Here is a 27,972-nt window from a genome sequence, read left to right on the forward strand (position 1 = left end):
TATGATGCCCTTGAGTTCCATCTATGTTGTCACAAATGGCAAGATGTCATTCATCTTTATGGCTGAGTAATATTTCATTGTTCACAATTTCTTTATCCATTCATCCATCAATAGACATTTAAGTTGCTTCCCTCTCTTGGCTCCTGTAAATAATGCTGCAATGAACATGGGGGTGCATATCTTTTCAAGTTCGTGTTTTCATTTTCTCCAGGTAAATACCTAGAAGTAGAATTGCTGGATCATGTAATAGTTCTCATTAAAAAAAAAAAATATATATATATATATATATATAATTTATTTATAGAGAAATCAGGGGGCAAGGGTAGAGGGGGAGGGCAAGATAAACTCAAGCAGACTCTATGCTGAGCACAGAGAGTGATACGGGGCTTGATCTCACAACCCTGAGGTCACTACCTGAACTGAAACCAAGAGTCAGATGCTTAACCAACTGTGCCACCCAGGCGTTCCTCTATTTGTAACTTTTGGAGGAACCTTGTACTGTTTTCCATAGTGGAAAGTTTATATTCCCATCAACAGTGTATAAGGTTCCCTTTTCTCCAAATCCTTCACAATACTTGTTATATTCAGTCTTTTCGATAATACCTGTTCTGACAAGTGTGAGGTGATATCTCATGATGGTTTTGATTTGCCTTTTCCTGGTGCTTAGTGATGTTACGCATCTTTTCTCTTCACATGTCTATTAGCCATTTGTATGTTTTCTTTGAAAAAAATGCCTACTCAGATCTTCTGCTCATTTTTAATTGGATTGTTTGTTTTTTTGTTTACTATTGAATTGTACAAGTTCTTACTATATTTTGGATACTAACCTCTTATCAGATATATAATTTAAAAATATTTACTCCCATTCAATAGGTTGCCTTTTCATTTGCTGATGGCTTCCATGACTGGGGAGAAGCTTTTTAGTTTGATGTATTCCCACTTGTTTGTTTCTGCTTTTGTTGTTTTTGCTTTTGGTGTCAGATACAAAAAAACTTATTGCCACGACTTATGTGAAGGATCTTACTACCTTTGTTTTCTTCTAGGAATTTTATGATTCCAAGTCTTACATTTGAGTCTTTAATCCACTTTAATTTTTTGTGTATGGTGTAAGACAGTGGTCCATTTCATCATTTTGCATGCGGTTGTCCAATTTTCCCAATATCATTTATTGAAGAGAATGTCCTTTCCCCATTGTAATTCTTGACTCTTTGTCATAAATTAATTGATTATATATACACAGGTTTATTTCTGGGCTCTCTATTCTACCATTGATCAACATGACTGTTTTAAGTGCCAATACTCTGCTGTTTTAATTGCTACAGCTTTGTAAAATAGTTTGAAATTAGGAAGTGTGATGCTTTCAGCTCTGTTCTTTCTCGAGATTGCTTTGGCTATTTAGTCTTTTATGATTCCATACAAATTTTAGGATTTTTTTGTTTGGTTTCTGTGAAAAATGCCACCATTGGAATTTTGAAGGGATTACATTTGAATTTTTATATTGCTTTGGGTAGTATAGACATTTTAACAATGTAAATTCTTCTAATCCATGAACACAGAATACTTTCCCATTTGTTTGTGTCCTCTTCAATTTATTTCATTAATGCCTTGTAGTTTTCAACATACAGTGGTTTTCACCTACTTGGTTAAATTTGTTCCCAGGTATTTTATTAGGCTTTATGCCATTGCAAATGGAATTGTTTTCTTAGTTGCTCTTTCTGATAGTTCTTTGTTAGTGTATCGAAATGCACTGATCTTTGCATATACATTTTGTATCTTGCAATTTCACTGAATTTGTTTATTAGTTCCAACAATTTTTTTATGAGTCTTTAGGGTTTTCAAAATATAATATGTCATTTGCAAATAGTGACAGTTTGACTGTTTCCTTTCTAAACTGGATGCCTCCCCCCCCCCCTTTTTTTGCCTAACTCTTCTGGCTAAGACTTCCAAAACTATGTTTAATAAAAGTGGCAAGAATAGGCAGCCTTGTTTTGCTCCTAACCTTAGAGAAAAAGTTTTCAGCTTTTTACCATTGAGTACAGTGTTAGCAATGTACTTGACGTTTATGGCCTTTATTATGTTGAGATATGGCCTCTCTATACCTTCTTTGATGAGACTTTATCATAAATACATGGCACATTTTGCCAAATGTTTTTCTGTATCTATTGAGATGGTCATATAATTCTTACCTTTCATCTTGTTAATGTGGTATATATCACATCGACTCATTTGTGGATGTTGAACAATTCTTGCATCCCTAGAATAAATCCCACTCCAATCATGGTGTATAATCTTCTAAAATATTGTTGAATTTAGTCTGTTAATTTTTTTTGAAGATTTTTGCATCTAAGTTCATTCATGAGGGATATTGGCCTGTAATTTTCTCTTCCGGTGACATCCGTGTCTGTTTTTATCAGGATAATGCTGGCTTTATAAGATGCATTTGAAAGAATTCTCTCTTATACTTTTTTTTTTCTCTTATACTTTTTGGAAGTTTGAGAAGAAATGGTATTAATTTTTCTTCCAATGTTTGGTAGAATTCACTAGTGAAGCTGTTGGTCTTGGACTTTCATTTGTTGGGAGATTTTTGATTACTGATTCAATCTCCTTACTAGAAATTAGTCTGCTCAGATTATTTATTTCATCATGATTCAGTCTTGGTAGGTTGTATGTTTCTAAGAATATATCCATTTATTTTAAGTTTTCAAATTGGTTAGTGTCTAATTGTTGATACTAGTCTATTATGATCCTTTGGATTTCTGTGATGATAATTGCAATTTCCCTTTCATTTCTAATTTTATTTACTTGAGTCCTCTCTTTCTTTTGATGAATCTAGCTAAAGATTTGTCAATTTTGTTTATCTTTTCAAAGAATCAGTTTTTAGTTTCACTGATCTTTTCTACTATCTTTTTGGTCTCTATATCATTTATTTCTGTTTTAATCTTTGTTATTTTCTACTTTCTACTAACTTTGGTCTTCGTTCTCTTTCTAGTTTCTTCAGGTGTAGAGTTACAATTTTTGGTTCAAGTTTTTCTTGTTTTTTGAGGTAGGCATTTATAACTATGAAATTGCCTTTTAGATGTGCTCTTGCTGCATCCCCCAAATTTTCGTATGTTTCAATTTCATTTTTATTTGTCTCAAGGTAATTACTGATTTTTCTTATTGATTTTTCTTTTAATTTTTTCTTTGACCCCTTGGTTGTTCAGTAGCATGTTGTTTAGTGTCCACATATTCATGAATTTTCTAGTTTTCTTTGTAGGTCCATTTTCTTTTGTCAATGCCACTCCTAGTGGGGCTCCTCCTCTACTCTGCTTCACTCTGCTCCACATAGAACTAAAAGAAATATTCTATTATTTTAAAGCACAACACAGAACAACACTACTGGCTTCACCTTCTCAATTGCCTAGAGTCCCGTGTAGTGGCACAACTCTTCCAGTATTTGGAAAGAACAGGTCTGTGGAGCTATCTAGACCTGATTTGAAATCCTATTTCTTCTCTCACCAATTCCATGCTTTTTGAAAAATAAAATTGTTTGGAGCTCTATTTTCACCTACTCATGGGCTAGTGTGGTCATTGCTTTTGCTGTGAGGGCTAGGTATCATCAATATCCTGTGGTCATCTTTATCTTTTAGTACTAATTGAGCATGTATTACATGCTAGACACATACTTGGTATGAAGGAAACAGAAGTGAACACAATCAATGCAGTACTTACCAACATGTTTCAAGTCCAGAGGAAAGATATATTTAAGAGCTAAGGAGAACATAGTGAGCATGATGCAAGGGTGAGTAAATTGGTGATAGAAAAGGGTTTAGCAAGGGAATAAAGATCTTTGTAAGTCTATTAGAATTCTGTTGCACTTACAAGTCCAGGTGACTGCCTCTTCTGGATGATATATTCTCTGAGAACAAGCACTGAGTCTGCTCCACCTTGTGCAAACCTTTCAGCCATCCAAAGTAAGAGCTTAATAAAACTCTGTTAAGCTCAAGTCTTTACTGTAGACTCTTTAAATGTTATTGCTAAATGAAATAGACTCGATATGTCATCAGAGAAGGACTAGACAGTGGGCTTCTTCAGAACAACCACTATTTCCCTATTAATCTTGGTACTCTTTGTATCTTGTCTGGAGTCAGGTATAAAGAAGATATGCAAAATATTATTATTGAATAAATGAACAAACCTAAAATCTAAAAGTACCTTTGTCCATCACTAAAATTCTCAAAGTGAAGGAATAGATTTTATGAATGTTTGTGCTAACTGAACACTTGAAACTTATCATGAGTAAACATAATCCTATCCTACTATGTCTTAAATATACTCTGCATGAATAAGGTGCGAGTTTTACAATCTCATTTGCTCTATCTATGTAAAAGCTTTTTATTTGGCTTCAAAGTCTTCAACTTCACAGCAAAATTTCATTATGTCCCAGCTGAGTTCTGTTTAATGGAATTAAATTTCACCCTTTCTAATTATCTTTTGGAACAGACAATCTTTACAGAATAATTAGTAATAGAAGAACATAATGGATCATTGTCTTTATTACTGCAAAGAAATCCTAGATGCTGCTCTAAATCTTAAAAAAAGATCTCATGAAATATAAAATGTATTGAATCCTTCCTCTTAAATTATGTAACATTTAAACTTTGTCAACATAGCTTAAAGATGATGGGAGGTAATTATTCTCCTCCTTCACTTTAAATTATTTTATGAAACTACTTTAATGATCCCATTCAAATTAATTATGCTTACATTTCATTTTCAAGATTTTTTTATTGGTAGAACGTTCTATTATCAAACACAATTTAAATGCGTATTTTTCTCACTCATCTCAAGATCTATTTTGCTTCCTTGTACAATTTTTTCCTAGACCCTAACCTAAGTTTATTAAATTGTATATATGAAATATGAGAGGACTAAAAATATAGCTACTTCAATATTTTAAAAAAGTGAATGAAGTTTAATTAAACATCATTCCACTTACTCAACCAAAAAAAGCGTAGTGCCATTGGAAAAATTGTGTAAAATGTAACTCAGTGAAAAAGAAACATCCAAACATGGGTAGAAAAAAAATACCAATAGACAAAAAAATTGTTGGTGTTTTTTTTTTCCTCTCTAAACATTCAAACAATTAAAACTTACCTTTAAAAATGGAAGATGGAAAATGTGGTAGAAAAATGAGTAGGGTCCTTCTTGGACTTTTAGTCTTTATAGTTTAATTTGTTGAGAATTTAAAATTACAGTAATTGCCCTTAAATAACTGACATTATTTGACACCACAACAACAGAGGAGTGGAAATGACTGACAAACACACAAAAGACTTTTGTTATCTTTGTTTGTCTGCCTGAATAAATCTCAACAACTATTTCAAAGATTTAAATTTATAGCATACTTAATCGCCATTAGATGTCCAATCCTACTGGCTTTCAGCTAAGTTTCACTGACACTCAACATTTTTGGTATCAACTTCTTTAACACATCTAGTTTGTCTCAACAGCTATCTTTAAGCTAAATTATTACCTCTAAATTAAACATTTTGATAAAATATGTGGAATTAAACAGAATTAACTTGAGTTAAGTAGAGCTCCTTCTTTCTTCCTCCTCTATACTGAGGACTGGATTGTGGGGTAGAGAAGGGGGTGTTTGAAATGGTGAATTTGAAAAATATAACCTACTCTCTATCCTCCATATATGATGGTAAGCTGGTTAATATTTGGTTTAATGATTCCTTTCTTAGCAAATCAAGCACATTTAAGAAATTGATACCCCAAACCATTTATTGTGACTTAGTTACTCAAAGAAAATCAGGTCTGCCATATAATTTAGAATTCCTGCAAAGAATTTAGAATGCATATATCATGGATGAAAGATAGAGTTTTTTTCTGTATTATTTTTATTTAAGTATTTAGTTCTTATATTGTTGCACTTCCAAAATAAAGCATAATCTACAAAAAGTCCATTTTATTTCCTAGTGAAAATAGACACTTAGAGAAAACAATTGAATTGAAATAATTCCCTAATTGGTATCACTCTTTACATTTGGAAAACTGTTTTCCCCTATATTCACTTGACATTACCTGGCTTGTAAAAATTTACCTCTGTTTTGTGTTTTAATTTTGATATCAAGTTCCATCCATACTGAAACAAGAGACACAACTCATTCTATGCGCATTAGAGTATAGTGACTTTCTGATTGGTAGTAAAGTAAGGAAATACTACATACCATATAAAGAAGAGTCTTCCGGGGTGTATGAATGAAATAGGAAATGTATTAGGTTTCTAAGAGGTCAGAGGGGTTAGGTCAGGAGGATGAATGAGGCACCGGGGTCTTTAAGCTCAGTAGTGCGGGGTTCACTTCAGAGGAAAGATTCTGTTTTTTGTTTTTTGTTTTTTGTTTTTTGTTTTTTTTAAATAGATGTGTTCTTCTTTGCCCTTTCTTACATTACCTTAATGGATTAAAATATACTAATTTATTTGCTTATTGTTCATACTGCTTGAGATCAAGTACACAAAATTATGAAGATCTGATTTTTTCTTTAGTCCTCTTCTAGTACCTTTATGAAGTCAGGGAAAACATACCTCGCTTATCTTGGCTCTAAGAACTTTTCCCCTGGAGCTGTTTGGACCATACCAGCTATTTATACTAATTGCCTAATTAACCAGCAGAACCTAGTATTCATTCTTCTGGCCAAATAAGGGAATTTCCCTCTCTCTTCCTCACCTGGCACAGGTGAAAAGCTCCCAAAGCTTAAGATCTGATATAGTCATTGCAATATCCTTCTTTCCTTCCTCCTTCCAAAACGACAAAGCGGGGAGTATCTTTTTTTTTTTTTTTTTTTTTTGATGGCTAATGAAGTTTTCACCCCTTTACACAGGAAATAAATCTCTTTTCAAATCTGAAGCATTTCAACAACCTGTAAATGTGAAATCACTGATACTCTTTCAACTATGTCAAATTGAGCTGCAATCTCATTCTTTGAGCTGAGGATGTTCAGAATTTGGATATTGAATTCAAAATTAGGGATTGATCTTCTCTCAATGACCAGAAAACTTTAATTTAATCCATAGGTACTCTGATATTTGAGCCAGCATTTGAAGAGGCAACTGGCACATGGTAGAAATTATTTTTAGCAACTTAAAGGTGAAATATGTACGGACCTATCAGTTTTTAGTATCCAGTTATTTAAGATCAGTCATACACCAATGACAGGCAGAGAATCTGATGTCTTCATCCAGCTTTCAGAGAGGAGACAATGATCCTGGGTACCAGGCCTTCCTGTGAATGTAGTTGCTCCTAAACTGATAGGATCAGCAAACTTCCTAAAGCCTACAGGGGGATTGATGTTTTTAAAAGAGTTGTTTAGGAAAACAAGAGAAGCAGGGGTTTCTACACTTTGGGGTAGAAGGGACAAGAGTAGGGAGAATTTTTTTTTTTTTAACCTGCAACAAAGGATTATTTCTTTGTTGATTCTATTCTGACAGGGAAGGAAAATGTGTTCTTTCACTGCATTTCTCTTTAAAGATTTATTTGAGGCAAATCTGTGTTCAAAGTGGAGCTTAACAAAAGGGGACATATTGATCATGTGAGTGGCAAACACAGAAACATCACCTGAGAAATAATAAATTCATCAGTTATATATCAAACTAACCCAGCATTTAATTTTGGACTCTCTATGGGCAATTATTTGACTACAATTATAATAGATAATTCTTAATTTTAATATCACTGTTTGAATATGTGTAATCCTGGTAGGAGGATAGTTTTACCACTTTGATTCAGGTATCCTTTACTAGTAACATTAATTTGGAAAGTTGATGTGCAAATGGACTGCTTTGTTGTATTTTGATTTATAAAAACTTTATTCATTTGTATCTAATTCAGTACAAGTTATATGGATCTTGGATCCCTTTGTTAGTGACATATTGACTCTGGGTTGAAAGTATTTGAAAGATCATTTTTCTTTTACTAACTATGAGAAGGTATTAGTGAGTCTACTTCATTCTTACCACACTTATGAGAAGTAAAACCACCTTTCTTCTAAAGTTACAGGTCCAAAGATTAATTATCTGTTTTATATTATTAGAGATTCTCAGAGCAAAACCAGAAAAGTTTGCTTATGGCATGCTTGATAACAGAATTTCAGTAATTCCTTTCTGGTGGTTAACATTTTAACCACCAAATAGGAGGAAAAAAGCAATTAGTATCAATGTTATCTTTTACATTATCGCAAAAATAATAAATGTTGAATGATATGTCAAGACTTCTGCATATGCATATGTGTATATATTTTTAGAAGCACACTTATTTGTAATAATTTTAATGAAAGGAGTATTTAGCAACAAAATGTTCTATTTGGAGGCATACTTTAATTTTTTTTTCAAATTTCTTGTCCACAGTTGTCTTTCACCACTACTAGTTTGTATTATTAGAGCAATACATTAAGAAACACAATATATCTTTTTGTTATTGAAAACATTTAATAGTCAAGTTGAAGTTCATAAAATATTTTTGTGATAAACGTTGGGGAGAAAAAAGATACAAAGAAACATACACAACTAAAATATAAATTGAATGAATATTCTGTTATCATCTGCCAGAGGGAATAAACACTTACATTTATTTTCTTTTTTAAAGTGTACCTAGTAACTGTATATCTTTTCCCTCCTCACTTCTATTTGGTTCTTTGATCAATTAATTCATGGTTTTACCTAAGTAGAGGACCATGCAAACATACTAGTATTTTGCTAAGTTGCAAACAGCAACATTAGAAAGAAATAGTAATTGATCTGCCAGTTGCTGGATATCTGGCTGTTGATCTCAGTCATACACAGGGATTCTCAGTCATACCCAGGAAACAAAAGATCCAGAACAGTAGGGCTTTCTTTTGAAAGTAGCTGTATGCTGGCTATTAAATGTTAAGGCTGGTTCTATGCATGGAAAGTTTTATTTGCTCCTCCAAGAAAATACCTTATGTTGGTAGGACTCCCACACTGAGAAAAGCATTCTAGTGCTTTTTGAAATAATCATATGTTTCTCAGAGCTTTGTTATGACTTCCTAGTAAACCAAACTATACATAATGTTGGTGGGGATGGTCCGCATCAACCGGATAATGCACAATGATCAACCTTGTGATAATGCACAATAATGTTTAAACCATGTGAATGCCCAGCCATAATAGCAAGGATGGGAGACACCATTTACTAAAGACCTGCATATATGGCTGGCACTGCGTATATAGCAGATACTGCAAATATGCTACATGAATTTCCATACCACAACCACCTCACAAGATAGTTATCATCATCATTATTATATTACATTATTATGTTTCCCATTTTATAGAGGAGCAAACTGAGAGGCAGAGGTAGTAACTTGACAAAATTTTTAGAATTAAGAACCTAACATAAATCTGATAAACTTTCCAATCAATATCTAAAAATGAAAGCTGCAGTTAGGTGAAAAACTCCACAGAGCATTTTCATCCAGGACAGTTCAACAAAATACTTTAACCAAAGAATTTTCCAGTTTAAATTAACCACTTGTTGAAAACATGGAATGATTCCTGACTTTGCCTAAAGCGTTAATAATAGAGTGATCACCGTGTGTTTTTAGCTGCTACATCAGGTAAATGGAAGGCTACTCACCACTTACCGTGTATGTCAATCTATTATTCTTCCACTGTGGAGTTTTTATTGTGATGCTTCTAAAACTGTATTTCAGAGTGTAAGCAATATAAAAATATAAAAATATGAAAATACAATGGTGTTTTAAGAAACTCCCTATTTGTTAAAATGTCGTGTTTTTTTTTTCTTCATGAATAACAAATGTGGCTTATTTTGCTAAATCTTTAAGAGATATTCAGGTACTGGATTACTTATACATTGAGATTCGTTCTATACAAGCATATATTTCTTATGTGAATCACCAATCAATAAAAAAAAAGACTTTGTCTCCTACATATACAAATCTTCTGGTATACAATTCATGATAATCATTATTCTATTCTTCTCAGATTTTACTTTTTTTCCCTCCTGTTAAATCAAAGTGCATAGAAGATTGAGAGAGGATTGCAATAGCCCAAACAAATACATTATATAATTTGGCAATGGGAACAAACTGTATTAAAAATGACATCATAAAAAAAAATCAAGATGCCTGGAGACAGATAAAACTCAGACTGGGTTTAGTCAAGCAAATTACATGTATTATTTTTGTCATAGTTCTTTTTTTTTAAGGTTTTTCTACCCTTTGTCTGCCCATAAGACTTTCCTGCGCCTTAAAGAGACATTATTGTTACTATTATTATTGAGTCTAATTGACACTGGTTATTTTTTTTGAAAAAAAAAATAATGAGATGGACAAGTTGGTCTCTGACTTTTGGAGAAAAATATTCATAAGTCATTTGAAGCTAATAGACTTGAAATAACTTGTGACCTATATAGATGACAAAATGTCTTGAAGGGAGATATAATTATTGACTCCATCTTACGGATGATGAAACCGGGGGTTTGGGAGATTAGGTCACTTGTTCAGTGTTGTAATGGAAAGTTATTAAACTGAGATTTAAGCCCAGATTGGTTTGACTCCAAAATTTGCCAAACTAACCTGTAACACAGTCCTGCCTCCTACATTCAGAATCCGAAAACATTCACACTGAGTGCCAGGTCGGAGATTGTAGACCAGCCCCTTTCTTTTACAGATGAGGAGACTGAAGTTTTGAAAGGAACTATGTCTTGCCCATCATCGTAACAGATTAGTGACTGAGCAGGACTAGAACTCAGGTTTCCTGCCTTCAAGTCCAGACGGCACACCATTCTCTCATTCAATGAAATTTGCATGACCCAGGAGACTGGAAGACTAGCTTTGCAGTTTAACACACCATATAAAAAACCAAAGAGCTAAATTTGGGTTGCTTCTGTGTTTTCTAACTTGCAGCTGCTTCATTGCAGGATCATACAACACATGATGCTACAGGGACTTAGAGCCACACATAAAACATATTAAATGTAGTCGGCAGTGATGAGATTTGGTACCAAATAAGAAGCTTTAATTAATTTTAAATGGTGCTTTTCATAGTGTCAAAAGCTCAGTCCACTGAAGTGGAAAAGGGGGTTGGAATGGTGAGATCCTAGCAACCCGGCTAATCTGGGCCCTTCTGAGCAAGCTCATTTAGAATTCTTACATCAGTGCATCGGCACGCTGAGGTGGGGCTCATGGGGACAAACAAAATAGCAACCCCAACTCCAGCACCACTCAGAATCCCGCATCCCGGGGAGGCCTGAGAGCTCAGCTGTATTAAGGGGCCGTTGGAGTTTCCCTGTTATTTGTCTACTTTTTGAGGATTAGAACTTCCGCTGGGCTGTGTTCATCTGTGCTGAGAATTTAAACGCAGTGCATGCAACAACAGGAACAGTGAGATCTGCTAGAAATGTTCAAAAAGAAGTCTGTTTGGACTTTTCAAAGCTTTAGATGCACAAAGAGAAGTAAATTGAGGGGTTTCCGGTTTCTTCTGGGAGTCTACATTGGGTGGTGTTTTCTTTTTTTTCTATTTCCTTTTCTTCTCTCATGAACTTTTATTTTAAAAACTGATTATGCAGATATTCACCATATAGACCCATTTGTGTGGCATCATGTTAGAAAGGCTGAGATATTCCTGTGGTTCTTAAACATACACACAAGCTCATGAACCTTCTTTTCCTCTCTGTGACATATCAATGTGAACTATCATTATGAAAGACCTTCCTCATAGAGACCACAGAACCACACAGCAAAAGGAAAATAGTAAGGATTATTTGAAGTTTTTCTATGATAGTTCCCTGGCTTCCCAGCCAAGGAAACTGAGGCTCAGGTTGCTATGACAAGGTTAAGGACACATCTCCAGGTTTCTCCATTTCCCTGTTCTTTTCCTAATTATACATCTCATCATTTATAGGCATTGTTTACAAGAGTAGTGTACAAATAAGAGGCAGGTGCCACTTGCGAGTGTGACATGTTCACTATTTTTAATGCAACAATGTTATGTGTATATGCTGATGATAATATTAATATGTCATCATTAGTTCTTAACAAACGAAGCACTCATTTGGGTCAGTAATCATAAGTCCAAGATATTTTATTTCTCCCTGTTCTTTCATCTTACATAAATGCATACCTTGTCACCATGAAATAACTAACAGTAAAATAATTCTAAATTTCTAATGGCTATCCATTTGTTAACAAGATCCATAAGCCTTTATTTTTCCAAACTCAGATGTGATTTTGTTTTGTCTCTTACAGAGAAAAAGAGTGAAACAACATCCATTCTCTATTCATGATCTCTGTTCCTTTCGTATGTACAAGGGTCTCTAGAATGAGAGGGCAGTTCTGCAGCCTAGGTGAGTTGCTAGCAGTGGTGGGAATTACAGACAAAACGATTTAGGCAAGCATCCAAAAATAAATGCCTAGCCAGTGGTCTACTCTCTGAAAAGGAACTAGAAATGATCAGGTTTCCATCACAGGATTTTTAGAAACTTGATATTTGCAAGATTGAAAATATTTTAAGGAAATCCTTTCTTAAGGTGTTCTTGTTTTTTACAATTTTTAGTTCAGATTCAATTAGCATGAGGAAGTAGAGGGAAGAGCAAACAGAATAACAATTGTCCTTTACATTTAATTAAGGAAAGACCAAGACATTGATTTTCTAATATTTTAAATATTTTATTGATGAAAAGTCACAGAAGCTCAGGTCAACTCTCTATTGGGAGTTTTAGCTTTTTTTTTTTTTTTTTTTTTTTTTAAGGATATTTGAGATACTCCTCACAGTTATCTAAGCTAGTCCAGTCATCACACTCACCCTTCCTTGAGTATCCAAACATTCCTCCACCCTCAGCAACCAATTAGATTTTCTTTTCCACTTGACCCTCTACCTCCTTAAACACAGCCCAAATATGAGATGCTGGCATTAGGGTGGTTATACTGAATTTTTATGTCGAATATATCTTTATATTGAATTTTATCATCATGTTCTGATCTAGCAATCTTTCAATACAGAAGGAAAAAACAAAATTTAAAGGAGCCTGCTTATCTTGTTTTATTAGCTCTTACCATCAAAATATTTTATGTGGTATTCGTTCAATATCCATATTCCAGTAGCTATTGAATAAACAAAAATCAGAATGTTCTTGGCATATATGAAATATAATACTACCAAATATTAGAATAACTGAATCAATGGAATTTATAAATAGATATCTGTTTTGCCCATCTGCGCAGCTAAAATGCAAATAATGTATTAATTACAACTTTGAACAGAAGAGAAATGAAGCTTAGACACTAATCTAAAAACATTCTTTTTTCACGTGTACAAGTATACAGTATGTAGCCATCTGCCTCAATCACCTAATAACAGAGTAAGTAATACCATAGCAGGTAGTAGATCCTGTAAGTGTAGGAAATGGAGGGAGGTGTGAGTATATGGGGAGGAATCCAAAAACTGTCACTGGAAAAATAGTAACTTTGTACACATTTTTAATCATTGCTGAGGGAAGGGTAAAGAACTTTTGTTAGCTTTATATAAGTTCAACAACAAGAGAGTAAAGGTTAAGAATCCTACTTTCATTTCTAGTGTGGAATCAGAAGTCCATTCTCCCATCAATACACAGGGGATTTGCACACGAGAATGAGAGTTACATGAGCAAATCCTTCAGGGATCTGTGAGAAAATAAACTCTAACAAGGATATTTGAACTACATTTTACAATAGACTGATCATCAAAAAAAGACACACATGTGGAAATTTTAATATTTCAAGAGGAATCTACAAATACATGTCTACGTGTATAGACATGTATTTATATACTTTCATAAACCATATACATAGATACTTGAAATCCGTGTGGGTCGCTATGGTTATGCACTAACTCTTAGCCAGTAAAACGAAGTAACTCATTAAGCACTCCAACTAGTTTTTGTTACTGTGCTCTTTTGAGGAAATGATCGCAACATATACAATTTCACTCAAATAATTGAAATGATATCATGGCAAAACTCAAATGGCACATCATATGAATTTTGCTTTTACAGTCTTCCTTTTTTTAGTCACCTCACCCATAAAACACCCATACATGTGATCATTGCAATTTTTTTCACTTGAGCCTTTTCAGACAATGGATGGAAGCATCTCTATTTTCCTTGAAAAAGACCAAAAGGGACAAATTCCCCATCTTCTTTTGCAGGAACGCTTTGGATGTTAGCGTGCGGATTTTAGCATAAAACATTTCTCCATCATGGGAAGAGCAGTGCGCTACAGTAAATGAAGAGAGACAATTCTTACGCTATCATGTACCTTATAATATCAAAACCTGTGAGGACATGGCTAAGAGGCCCGTGTTTATGCGATTATTTCCGTTCTTCGCAATCTGTTTGCTTACCCCTATGGCAACTTGTTGATAAGAGGAAGTCTTTTGTGAGAGGCGGCGTGAAAAACAATGAAAAGCATCAGATTTAATAAAGTATCTGAGGAAAGTCTTAAAATGACACCCATACTAGGAAGGGAAAGCCAAATTTGCTTTTTCTGAGGGGAATTTGTGTTCGTCAGGAAGGGTTCCTGGAGGCTTTGTTTGGAGGCCTTGATGTGTGACCAGTGCGCTATAGGCCGCCCCTCACCCTTGCCCTCCTTCTACCACCGCTCTGCCCACCCATACTGACACCGCAGGGGGAAGGGTTTCAGAGGAGAAAGAATCAAAAGCTGAGGGACGGGGAAAAAAAAAGTGCTTTTCAGGGTCTGATGTGTGGGAATCAAATGAGAGGCCTAGCTCAAATCCGGTCGCCAGGCAACCAAAGTGATATGCTGAGGGAATATCATTAAAGTTGGAAAGTAAGCAGTCTCTCTGAATTAGTAAACCAACCACAGGATTGACGACGCACCCGAACTCTCTCAGGGCTGGAGGGCCATTTCTCCAAGGAGGACAAGCAGGGGCTTTGCTAAGTTAAAGGGGGAACGGAGAAGGACAGGGAGAGAGAGAACGCAGCTGATTTGTAGAGTTTTTTCATAAAAAAAAGACAATGGCTGTCCAGACATGGAGTTGGTGGTAAAATATGGTGGCTGCCACGGCTGCAGCTGGCTCTCTGACACAAGATTAATAAGTTGCTGTTTCCTAGCCGACCAGAACCTAGTGGGAACTATCCAGCATTTTATCTTGAATTGTGGGTAACAGCCTTACTGCAAGCTGGCCTAGTTTACTGCTCTGTTTTTTCCAGATCTCCCGAAGTGCAGCAAACATCTGTGACTCTAATGAGGTCATCATTGAGGGTGTCCAGAGAGCCGGGCCCTGAGAACTGACCTCACCTCTGCCTGAACATAAAGTACAAGTGCTGTGGGGAAGCAGGACAAATTAAATGGGGGAGCTGGCACTTGGCTGTAAGTTAAGCCCTTAAGAAACTTTTTGCTGTGATTAAAAAAGAGAGGGAGAGAGGGAGAGAGAGAGAGAAGAGATTGAGGTTCAGAAATGACAGTACAACAAAGCAGTAGCAAGCCTACAGAATTAGATTTAGGCCTCACTGATGAATATTATCACTGACATGAACAAGCAAAGCTTATCTGGGCCTTCCTTCTTGAAAGGCTGAATAAAATTGAATTGCCAACTTCTGCATTTTACCACATTTTGGTGGAAATGGCTCAGAGACCTACATGATTTAAAATGAAGCCTGAGTGAATTCAACCACAAAGCATTATGTGTGTGTGTGTGTGTGTGTGTGTTTCTGACAGCAAAATCTCACACATCATGTGACATGGCATATCATTTATAACTAATTTGATTAAAGACACAGAAAACAATTCAAACTTTTCCAGATAGGTCTTCCTCTCCCCCAACCGGTTATTCCAACAGAATCATAGTTTTTATAAATAATACCACCAAACAAATATGCGAGCACTACCCAAAACTGTACTGAAATCAGTTAAATATGATAATTATTTACTCATCTGAGGCAAGAATATCTACGCAATGTCTCTATCTAATGCTTCCTTTGAAAACTCCATCTTATGGGATGATAAATGTTAGCTTTAGAGAAAAGGAACATGTTTTAAATTTGGAGGGGAAAAAGAACAGGTTTCTGAAAACTGTCCCTATCATAAAATTTATAAGTGCACTGACCATGTGTTGATTAGTATTGTCCATTTCAGCCACACCTGCCCACAGAGAACAATCAACTCAGTGGTGTCATCTTTGATGCCTAAGGAAGTGGCATAGATAAAGTCCAGGAGGAGAAAAAAAAAAAAAAGATCAAGTTCGTCTTCAAAACTCATCTAGGAACCATAATTCATATGTATCAACTCACTGCATACAGATATATTTATCCCTGCGATAAAGTCCATGAGATCCAGGGTGTCATGTTCTGGTATTTTTACAGAGTTTGATTTTGGAAAAAATGAGAATATTATGATTGGGTTGAAAAAGAAAATGAAAATTTTCAAGTTTGTATTTTATTATTCTCACATTCTTACTTTTTAGACTGTATCAAACGCAAGGGCTACAGAAGGCAAATAATGGAGCAACCACTTTCTTCAAAACCAGTAAATGTTGCATGATACTCTCACTTGACCACATGTACCTGTGACGTGGGGACGAGAAGGCAGTAGCAGATGGGCTAGCCAGGAGAAACTGTTGACCATTTCTGATTGACAATGAGCCTCCCCACTATGATAGCAAAAGGGATGTTGAGGTGCTGTCCTAGGCTTAATTTACGAATGACGATCATTATGGATTGGGGATATTATGAACCTGTGCTTAAGATGCAGGCCATCCGAGATGAAAGTTTAAAAATAACGCTGCAGAGAAGTTCTAGTACTACCTACAAGTCCTTCAGTGAAGACAGTTTCACCTCAGAAGAAAAAAGGCTGCAGTTCATTGTTCAAGGTCTTGAGCTAGATTTTAATGGAAAGAGAGACTTATAAAACAAACAAACAAAAAAACCTCTGCTTACAAGCAAACTGGGGAGAGGAACAGTTGGGGAACAGAGAGCTATACCATTACACTCTCAATTTTCAGGAAGGGCTTGGCTAATGCCCATTTCAAGGCTGAGTTTATTTTTTAAATGCAAATGAAGGAAGTGTTGCGTTCAGCTTTGCAAACAGTTTTCAGAAATCCTGTTGGCCTACATTTAGCTTGGAAGCTGCACCCTGTACCAAGTGTAGGGGCTCAAACAATCAAGCAGTTGTTTGCCTCACTCACATTCCTGAGGCAATCTGGTTCCAGCTGAACTCCTTGGGAACAGTCTGGGCTATGTACCTCTGGGGCATCTGCTCCAATTAGCACTGACCCTTGGGGGCCTCCTTGCTGGCCCTAGGTCACTCCCAACCTCTTGGACTCTGGGTAAACCAGATTGTTTTAGGAGTCTCTAAGCTTTCCATGGCCCCAAGACAAACTGGACATCCAGGCTCACCAAGAGAAATTCAGTCACCCTGGAAAACCGACACCAACATGGCCTCTTTTGAGTTCTCTGGGCCAGAGAGGAGACACATACGGTAAGATCTTTGCCATGATTGAGGAACAATAGAAAAGATGAACCAGAGAGTGCTTGGCCAGGCTAAACTCTATTGCCTGAAACAAGTACAAGCTGTAAGGTCTCATAGAACTGAAGTTGACTCTTGGATCTTCTCTACCTACTGGATGGCGTTGCTCAAGTCACTAAATGCTACAATTTCAATTTCCTCATGTGTAAAATGGGGACAAAGATTCCCGCCCTACAGTGTTTTCATGAAAATCCAGTAGCTTAATGTATGTAACATGTTCCCTAAAATGCCTCGCTCATAGAAGGTCCTCAGAAAATGCGAACTTATTGCAAAAACTGAAACCCATCATAGTTGATGAGGACAGTACCACTTCTGGGAAAATCAGAGGCCACATAATTCTTTAAGCCCCTCTGTTCTGTTGTGGTTCATGACCAGTATGTGGCTAACCCTTCCTTTCTAAGGAAGCAAACAACTCAACTGCTTTTTGTGCCACTCTCCATCTAGCACTTCTAGGCACTGAGGGGATGACAGAAGGAATGTATGACGTGATCTCCAGCCTTGAGAATCTAACTGCAAGAGCAGCACTTACAGAGTATGAAGCAACTTAATAATAATTTAGGCACAAACTGCACAGTCCTGATTAATACATGCAATGGGAGCTGAACGAAGGGAGGAATTGACACTAGCTGCCATGGTCAGAAAAAGCTCCATGGAATTGTTGGGCTCAGCCAGTATTTACTGAGTGTCTATTATGAGCCAGATACTGAGGCAGAGCCAAATACAGTATGACCCGTTCTCTAAGATGCTTGGGACCTAGACTGGAGAAAGACACATTAATACACCATTTGAAAACAGTGCAGTGAGTGTTAAGAATGAGTATTGGGGGAGGAGTGTGCTGAAAGAGCATGGAAGAAATATGTTTAAGTTGACTTAGAAGGACAAATTGGGTCTAAGTAAACCCTTGCAGTTAGACCAGCATGAACAAAGATGTAACAATCAAGGTACTTGTGTGTGTGTGTGTGTGTGTGTGTGCGTGCACGCACGTGCACGCATGTGTGAGGGAGCAGGACAGAGAGAGAAATAGAGTATATAAGTGGAAGAAAAAATAGAACTTCTAAAATTAGATCCAAGATTTAAAGAAGAGCCTATTTTAAATGGCTATCTCTATTTCTTTTTACAGATGAAGCAGATGCTCATGCTAAGAGGCTCTCATGGTTCATGACTCGTAGGTTATGAAGTCAAAAGATTCTTGGCTATGGCTTTAGTGAGTGACCTGGTGGGATAGAGGGCAGCCATGAGTTTTTTCACAGAGGAATCCAACTCCTATCTCCTATCATAGAAAAATTTTAAAAAAAAGAAAAAAGAAAAATTTTACAGGCTCGTGGGATCAACCAGAGTGGGACTAGAACCAGAGATGGTTTTGTGAGCTGGTTTTCTGATCAAGGCCTTTTCTTGGGAATTAGCCAATTAAGAAGAGATCTGGGCCAAGGCGTCCCAGGAGAATCAGCTGGGCAGGGTAGAAGTGAAGGGACTACGAGAATGGTGATGAAGACTGTATTTCTGGAGTTGGCTGACAAAAAGAAACTAGAACTAGACACAACTTTGGGACTCTCTGAAGTCCCCTGTATCACAACCCAATTCCCAAAAAAATCCTCCCTACTTCTTTGTCTTGAGTTACCTATTGTCCTGGCCTATTGTCCTGCTGTGTTGGCTGTCTGCCCTGTATGCTGGTGCCAAGATAGCAAAGGTTTTAGGTACTGAGTCATTTTTAGATGGGTCATTCATGGCTCTATCTCATGGAATTATCCATACTTTTAAAATGATAATCTGAGCCACAGTAACCCAGGAGATCTCTAGTGCTAGAATGAATGTTCGTTTGAGAAGTGTGGGCAATCATAGGATTCAAGCATCCCATGGAGCAGCAAGATACCTGGAGGTATTTACTTGCCTCCACCATGGGGATTGTACATAACCAAGCAATAGTTCTGTTGTGTGATTATTTAAGCAGCATTGGGAAGATCAAGCTGCTGAAATATAACCACTCCATACAGCCTAAGAGCCATTTGGGGTTTTCCCTTCTCCTTTCATTCAACAAGCATTTATTAAGCACCTGCTATGAGCTAGACACTGTGTTAGGGACAGTTTCTGTCCTCGAAAGGTCATGGTCAAGTGGAGGAGACTAAAGGAGTGAGAAGTATAGATACACATAAGCACAGGACATTGAGGGAACCCAAAGGAGTGGCCTTTGGAATCAGAAAAGGTTTCAGGGAGAGGAGACAAAACAACATGGAATAGTTGACCTGATTGTATGCAGAGGCAAGTTGGGATGGAGAGAGCTGAAGCAGGATGGGCAGGCAGGTGTCAAGGTCTTACAGGGCAGGCTAATAAGTAAGAGTATTACCATAATGTAGATAAAGTTCTGTTGAAGGTCATAACCAAGAAAGTGGCACCATTAGTGTTGTTTTTATAGCAATCTTCTAGCAGCTGAGAGATAGAACCCCTTCAGAGGTAGAGATGGGACAGGAGGATACCACCAATCTGAGTGAACATGTGGAAAAAACATGAAAATATTATTAGTTACCCTTCTACAGATGAAAGAATTGAGATTCCAGTTAGTTTACTTGATCAAATTTTCATGGCTCCCCATTGGAGTTACTTGAGGACAGGGACCCAGGTTTCTTATGTTGGCATTCTTTCTTTGTCTAGGCAATCCCCAGGTCCATAGGAAGCACTCAAAAACTGTCTGCTGAGTCCATGGAAATGGAGGACAAGCAACCGGCTTTCAGTGCTCTGATCTGGAGCTTCTACAACCACAGGCTGCTTCCCTGAAGGAGTTTAATCTTGGATATGATTAAAGGCTGGGGCAGCAGTTATGTGTAGTACATCCCAGCACTAGTAGGCCCTTTGCGAACCCTGAGCTGAGCAGGCTAGTCTTGGGAGAAGGGAGTTCTGAGGAGGCGAAAGAGGAAGCATCACATTCAATCTCCAAGGGGATTGTTAGAGTGTGAGGTACTGGGCAAGGGTTGCAGGCATTAGGTTGTCAAAGAGGAGCACTTGAGCAATTGAGTCAGAAAGAGGTCACTAAGCTTTGGAGTCGGGGATGGAGAGACAGGCAGAGAAATTTCTAAGTGGTAGGAGAGACTCAGGAAGGAGATGAGACAAGTCCCACTTTGACACTGGTTTTCGCTCTGCCTCTTCCCCACTCCTCCACCCCAAAGACTAAGTGAGGAACTTTTTATCTCTTTCCTTCATTGGGTCAGTTCAATTTGTTACCAGGCATGTAACACATACTGCCTATTCCGAGAGTAAAAGTGAGTGTGAGTGTTGACTGCACAGCACACTAGAGTCTGAGCTCTGGGAACTTTTGGCCTCAGTTTCCTATCTGTTAAATGGAAATAATAGTACCTACTTCATAAAATCACTTTGAGGATTTAATAGATGATGTTTTATAAAGATATTAGCATAGTGTGTGACCCAAAGTAAGTATGGAAAACAAGATTAGCCTTGATTATTTTCAGGTGCAAGGGAGGTAAGAGGGTCATGGAACCAATAATTAAATTGGTTCAACTACAACAACTACATTAAACGAATTGGCCACTGGATGGCTCTTGAAAAACATCTTTTCTGTCCATCTCTGCTTCTCATGAGCCTAAGGGATCTGGTCCCAGGGTGACTTGTACAGAAACCCAAGGGAAGGCCCTGGCGACCAGCCAGTGTGTGGGGCCACCAAGAGGTGGCTCACGGAGCCCTGGGGTAGCCAACTATGAAAGCAAGAACCAGCAGCTTGAGGACATACTTAGAAATTAGTCTACTTAATCATTTTTTGAAAAATACCAGACTAGCTAAGATTGAGAAGAACAAGAAATATAGTCATTTCTTTAAATGCAGCTGATCAAGACCACCAACCCTGATTTGGACCCACGAATATCTGAGGAGTTGAAATACAAAGGGGGGCTATATTTCCACTAATCTTATTTGTTTTCATGGGCATAATGTAAAAAGATAAATAAAGCATTAGGAAAAACAAGCCAACCCTTAATAGCCCAAAGAATCTTATTCAAAAGAAAACAAATATAGCATTTGATTTCACCAGAAAAACTTCTGATTGAAACATCTGCTCTTAGCATTTTCACCGATACATTTTCCCAATTATTATAACCTTGGTATTTCTCATAGACACTAAATCAGCATAGAGACTAGTAGAGAGCATATATAATGAAGTGTGAAATAGTGTTTAAGTCAAACTTAAATTGAAACAGAGCTAAAAATTCCTATCGTCTTCAAAAATAAAAACGTTATTTCCACTTTTAGAAATCTGGCCTACACCAATAGACAAAAATTAAGCCAATGAATTATGCACAAAGATATTTATTACAGAATTTTTTAATGGGCAGGAATTGAAAACTAAATGCCTGTTCCATAACAGGGGATCTGTTAAAACCATACACTGGAATATTATGCAGTTATTAGAAATGACACACATTAGGGGCGCCTGGGTGGCCGAGTCAGTTAAGCATCTGTCTTGGGCTCAGGTCATGATCCCAGGTCCTGAGATGGAGCCCCGTGTGGGACTCCCTGCTCAGTGGAGAGCCTGCTTCTCCTTCTCCCTCTTCTGCTCCCCCTGTTTGCATTCTCTCTCTCTCTCTCAAATAAATATATAAAACTTTTAAAAAAGAAATGATATACATTAATAATTTTAAAGATGTGAGGAAAATGCCCAAGATCTACTATTAAATACAAAAGCATACAGAACCACAAATGAAGTGTGATATTAAATATATTTAGTAATAAGAATATAAAGAAAGTAATAAAATATTAATAGTGATTATCTTCCGGTGATAAGATTATGGGTTATTTTCCTTCCCTATTGTAATGTTTTCTAACTTTATAAACCATGTGCATGTAGGATTTTTATATTTGGTTTAAAAACACAATAAAATTATCTTGCACAGTTATAGTGTTTTAGACCTTTAAAAGGAATGAATTATTTCTTTTTTTTTATTTTATATATTGTTTTTTTTTAAAGACTTTTATTTATTTATTCATGAGAGACACAGAGAGAGAGGCAGAGACACAGGCAGAGGGAGAAGCCGACTCCATGCAGGGAGCCCAATGCGGGACTCGATCCCGGGACTCCAGGATCACGCCCTGGGCCAAAGGCAGGCGCTAAACTGCTGCGCCACCCAGGGATCCCCAGGAATGAATTATTTCTGCCCATAACAAATTCCACTTAAGTCTACGATGGGAAGATTGACAACCAGTTCTGAATCATGAGTTCCAAACACTTTCCCCTCCTAGTCCCAGACCTCCTACTCTCAAACCATTTTTCAGTCAGAGTTTCTGATTTCTTTTTTTTTCCTTAAGATTTTATTTATTTATTTATTTATTTATTTATTTATTTATTTGAGAGAGAGAGAGAGAGCACGAGCAGGGAGAGGAGCAGAGGGAGAGGGACAAGCAGACTCTGCACTGAACTTGGAGTGTGATGTGGGGCTGCATCTTATAACCAAGATCATAACCTGAGCTGAAATCAAGAGTCAGATTCTTTTTTTCTTTTTTCTAAGAGTCATATTCTTAACCGACTGGGCCACCCAGGCACCCCCAGAGTTTCTGATTTCTGAGTCTATTCACAGATTGTACTTCCCACTTGTTCCCCTTCTTCATCTTCATGAGATAGCTGAATGCCTATCTCATACCAGTCTCTCCTGTCTCTTACTCTTACCCTGTCTTCTCTCATATTAACTAGTGGAAAAGGTATGAAGGTAACAAATAGTTGCACTGGGCAAGAAGGTAGATGTATGACTTGTTTTGAGAAAAAACAGCATTTAAAAACATAAAAAACAAAGTGACCCTGCATTAGAATAATTCACACTAATAAACACCTTTAGGATGTACTGTCGCGCATTTGAAATTCAATTTGATTGTTAAAAGTATGAGTTTTCCTTAACTTCTTAGGATCTGTCTAGTGGTTCTCTATCTAGCTTCTGTCTTCAAGTTCTTCTTCAGTAGATTACCTGACCCTGAGGTATAGAAGCCCAGGCAAGGTGTCAGGGAAGCAGCATGGAAGGCCTTGCTCTTTAGGCTAGGATTAGCTTAAGGCAAGTGAGATACTAGCTCCTGGCACAGAATTTAAGGCAGTATGGAATGTGAACTTGTAATTGAGATAAATACTATCCTAATGCAATATTTTTTAAAATCAAAATTAATGCAAAAAATTCATGATGAAAAAATATCAAAATTTTGAATAAAGGGCAGTACCATGCCAAGCCATATTAGATGGAATCTGAGGTAAAAGGAAAAAAAGGTGCACCCTTTTAAATATGTTCTTATGTATATTTTAATGGTTCGTTTTTCCCAGAACATTAAAATTATTTAAGAATATTGAAATATTGAGGGGCACCTGAGTGGCTCAGTCAGTTGAATGACGACTCTTGGTTTCATCTCAGGTCATTATCTTGGTGTCCTGGGATGGGCCCTGACTTGGGTTCCATGCCAGTGGGGAGTCTGCTTGGGGACTTTCTCTGTCCCTCTCCCTCTGCCCTTCAACCCCCTCTAAAATGAATCAATCTTAAAAAAAAAAGAATATTGAAACATTGAGGGACGCTTGGGTGATGCAGTCAGTTAAGTGACTGGCTCTTCGTTTTGGCTCAGGTCATTATTTCAGGGTCTTGGGATCCAGCCCTGCATCCATCCCTGCATGAAGCCCCATGTAGGGCTCCAAGCTCAGCATGCAGTTTGCTTAAGACTCTCTCACCCTCTGCCCCTTCCCTGCACTCATTTGCTCTCTCTCTCTTGAAAATAAATAAATAAATATTTAAAAAATTTAAAAAGAATATTGAAACATTGAAAAATGGTGTATTTTCATTCTTCAGGAATGAAAGAATCACTCTTCAAATTCTGTCATTTCCCCAAAACCATGATGAAAAGACCCAATACTCGGTTAAACATTCAACAAGTACGGCATCTGAGATCAACTTAACTGTGAATTAAAATTCCTATCCCTGGATTAGACACTGAGGGCGTAGCTTCTGCGACTGGACCTCTTACACCTATACCATTCGGTCACACATAGGTGTTGAGCACCCACTGCATGCAACTCATTTCCTAGGCACTGACGCTACACTAGTGCATAAGACAGACCAGAGCCTGGTATCTTGGAACTCCAATTTTACTGAGCCCTTGATTAACTGGTTTTGCTGTTTTTTTTTTTTTTGTTGTTGTTGTTGTTTTTGCTTTTAATGGATATTTATTTCTCACTAACCTTTTCTTTTTTGAGCTGCTTTAATTTACTCTCTGTTCATCTATATCATTCTTTGGATTACTGAAATGGATTGTCTTGTTCTAACTCTTGCATTTTGCACCAGACCTTTATACTTCTGTTGATGGTTTGTTTTCCACATATAAAAGCGTCCCCTTCCACACTGCCTTTGCTTTTTCTATTTCCTACTTTGCCTTTGCACATAGATGTTCACCAAATATTTGAGGATCACTTGATTGTTGAATGAAAGCATCAGTAGGAGAAACAACAAAAGAAGGAACCAATGAATGAATGTACTGGGTCCCTGGAGAGGTACGAGGGAGGAAGAGAGGCAGGATTATCATGTATCACCTTGCTGTCTTCATATGTTTGATACATGGATATGTGATCATGGTCTGTGTTGTTTGTACATGTTAAAGAGTATGCACAGGTAGGATAGGAGCAACAGGATAAGTCCCTCATGGCTGTGACATTTCAGAAAGAACATAGGCCTGAGAGATGTGTGTTACGTTGAGTAAGTCATTCTTCAGTGAGTAAGTCTCTGCTTTCTCATCTGTAGAATAGGGGAGCTGAATCTAGAAGTGAAATGTGTCTTTCCATCTCTGACACAGGTTAGATTCACAGCCTAATGCTGCAGGGTGCTAATGAGGAATGCCTTGAATTCATTTGTGCTTTTGGTGTTCATAAAAATGGAGTGCTTTGTAATTCTCCAATATAAACACCAGTCAGGAGAAGGAGAGCAATTGTATTTTTTTCTTGATGAGGATTAGAAGAAATAACTGTATGATTCCAAGGTGCCCCTTTGGTATTCAGTTAATGTTAAAATGAAGAAAGCACAAAACAAATGAACAAACAGACAGACAAACCTTGGGTCCCTTCCGGGACAAAATATCTCTGGTGTAGCCTGTTCTGCTTTGAGAAATTTTGCACTAATGTATGGTGTGTATGTGTATGTTGGGGGGAGGAGGACATTATTTTGTATTAATTTAACCCTTGAGAGAATTGGTAAATCAAATGCTAGCTCCTGGATACTATTAACAGTATCTAATATTTGTAGAATGTTTTACAGATTACAAGGAAATTTTCACATTTATACTCCCATTTAATCTTCATGACAGTCCTGTGGTATGGGAATTTCTTATTATAATCCTTTTTCATATGTGAGAAAATGAGCTGAGCCTGTGATGCCCATCTTTGGACACCAAACCTCTAGGTCTTTTCAGACACAGATTTTTTGAATCTTTTTCAAGGAGGAAGGGCCCCAAGTGGAACAGGCATCCAGCAGAGGCTGTGCCATTGTCTCTCAGAGATTAAGGGAAAGCTTCCTGCTTTGGAGGATAGAGTGGAATAAATCAGTAGTCCCCCCAAACCTGGTCTCAACATAGACTTGTGGAATCAGAATCTCCAGAGAGTAATTTAAATTTCAGTCATGGAGAAACTTTATAATTTTATAATTTTTTTTGTATTAAAAATCTTTTATATGAAATTTTAGTATGCATTCAGTAACTATCATGTAGAAAACTTACATTATATTTGGTCCTTCCCATTTTGTTTGTGCGTATGTGTGTGCACATCTGGGGATCTATGGATTCTCAGAACTTTTCTCGACTATGAAATTTAAATATCTAAAACACAATGGTGTACACCCATCATATTTATCATATTCTTTCCTCCATAGAAATCTCAATGGTTCTTCATTACTAATTCAATATGTGAATTCCTCTAAGTTTAACTTTGATTACAAACTGTCTGTTTGATCTCAGCCGCTTTAGGTTTTCATTTTTAAGCTGTAAAATTAGGTTGTTTGATGAAATAGTCTCTAAAACACTTCACTTAAATTCTATGGATTTATAAGTTAAAGGAGTACTGTGTCATTCAAACAGCAATAAGCCAACTGTTCCCGGGAAATCTCCGGAAGACAGAGCAATCTGGCTGGGGAAACCCCCACCTTTCCTGAGTGGTGTTGGCCCAGTGAGGGTGGTCTGGGTGTCAACTCTCAGAAGCAAGAGCTTCACTCATTTCCAGGAAGGTAGCTAAAGCAGGCATTCTTCCACTGAATTAAACCCTAATACATGTTTATCAAAATATCATAATTAAGTAGAACGTAATGAAGTAAAAGGTAATCACTCAATATGAACTGTCCAGATGACAATTCAATGTTAACTTTCTCTAGTATATTACATTTAGGTCTTTTAAGATTTTTGTTTTATCTAGTGTTAAGAACCCATCTCACTTTTTGAGTGAACTAATTGATTTCTCTTTCTTCTCTCCTTCCTTCCTTCTTTCTTCTTTCCTTTTTTTTCCTTCTTATTCCATTGGCACTTTAACAGAAAATGAACATCTTCATGACTCATTTTAATCCAGATCTCATCACATGCATGGAAAGAGGTAAATCAGAACAATGAATGTGTGCTGTGAAAATGGAAAATAAAGTGGTGATAGATAACTATTATTGTGGTTGTTATGATATTGTCAAATTAAATTCATGTACAATATGTCCATTCAGAAATCCAGCAAAACACAAAAACTTTTTTTTTTCTTGCCTTTTTTAAAAAGCTTTGTTTTAAAAAGACACCTTCCTGTCACTGGTGCTTGTAAGTGAATAAAATGAAATTGATGCCTAGCAGGGGGAAAAAAAGGAAAATACTTCTTTACTTTGTGTTAAGAATACGTGACATCTTTGCTGTCAGTGATAGCAAAGTGAAATACATACCAAATATGTCTTGACATAACTTGACAGGAATGTATGTCTTCTTTTCTCTCATTTATTTTTGTGATAAGAATATGTGATTTTGCTGCCAAGGAAGCTTGTAATGTTGTAGAGAAATGGAAATGAAATTGTGTTGGGTATGTCCAATTTCCCCTGACAGAGTGGCATAAGCTATAGCATGCATGCAGTCTTGGGAAGTTAACAACAGGCCTCAGCCAGCAAGACCCAGGCGTTGACATTTGTCAAAACAACTTTCCTCAACACATCAAAATGTTCCTTTCTCTTTTGTGTTATTCAGATGTGTTCGGGTGACTACATTTTAGAAAACGGTGTCTGTCAGAGAATCATTGCCATCCACATGTGAGCGATATCAAGAGAAATATCTTTCTGACTCAAGCTTATGCCTATTCTGTTTTGATTGTTCTTAATCTACAAGTGTCCTTGAAAACCAATCAAAATCTCATATAACTAAAAAGCGTTGTCTTTTTGTTTTGTGTGTTTTTTTTTTTCTCCATAA

At 36.9% G+C, this 27,972-nt stretch overlaps 1 long non-coding RNA gene across 1 annotated transcript; it reads left to right on the plus strand.

The window, feature by feature from the left end:
• Positions 1 to 74: 74 nt before the first annotated feature.
• LOC144302458 (uncharacterized) lies at positions 75 to 27,930 on the plus strand. Its single transcript, XR_013369357.1, has 5 exons — positions 75 to 211; positions 15,234 to 15,393; positions 18,668 to 18,751; positions 27,076 to 27,133; positions 27,754 to 27,930. It is a non-coding gene; the product is annotated as an uncharacterized LOC144302458 (long non-coding RNA).
• The last annotated feature ends 42 nt before the right edge of the window (positions 27,931 to 27,972 follow it).

Source organism: Canis aureus, chromosome 31, assembly GCF_053574225.1.
Source record: "Canis aureus isolate CA01 chromosome 31, VMU_Caureus_v.1.0, whole genome shotgun sequence".
In the NCBI taxonomy this organism is placed as follows: Eukaryota; Metazoa; Chordata; class Mammalia; order Carnivora; family Canidae; genus Canis; species Canis aureus.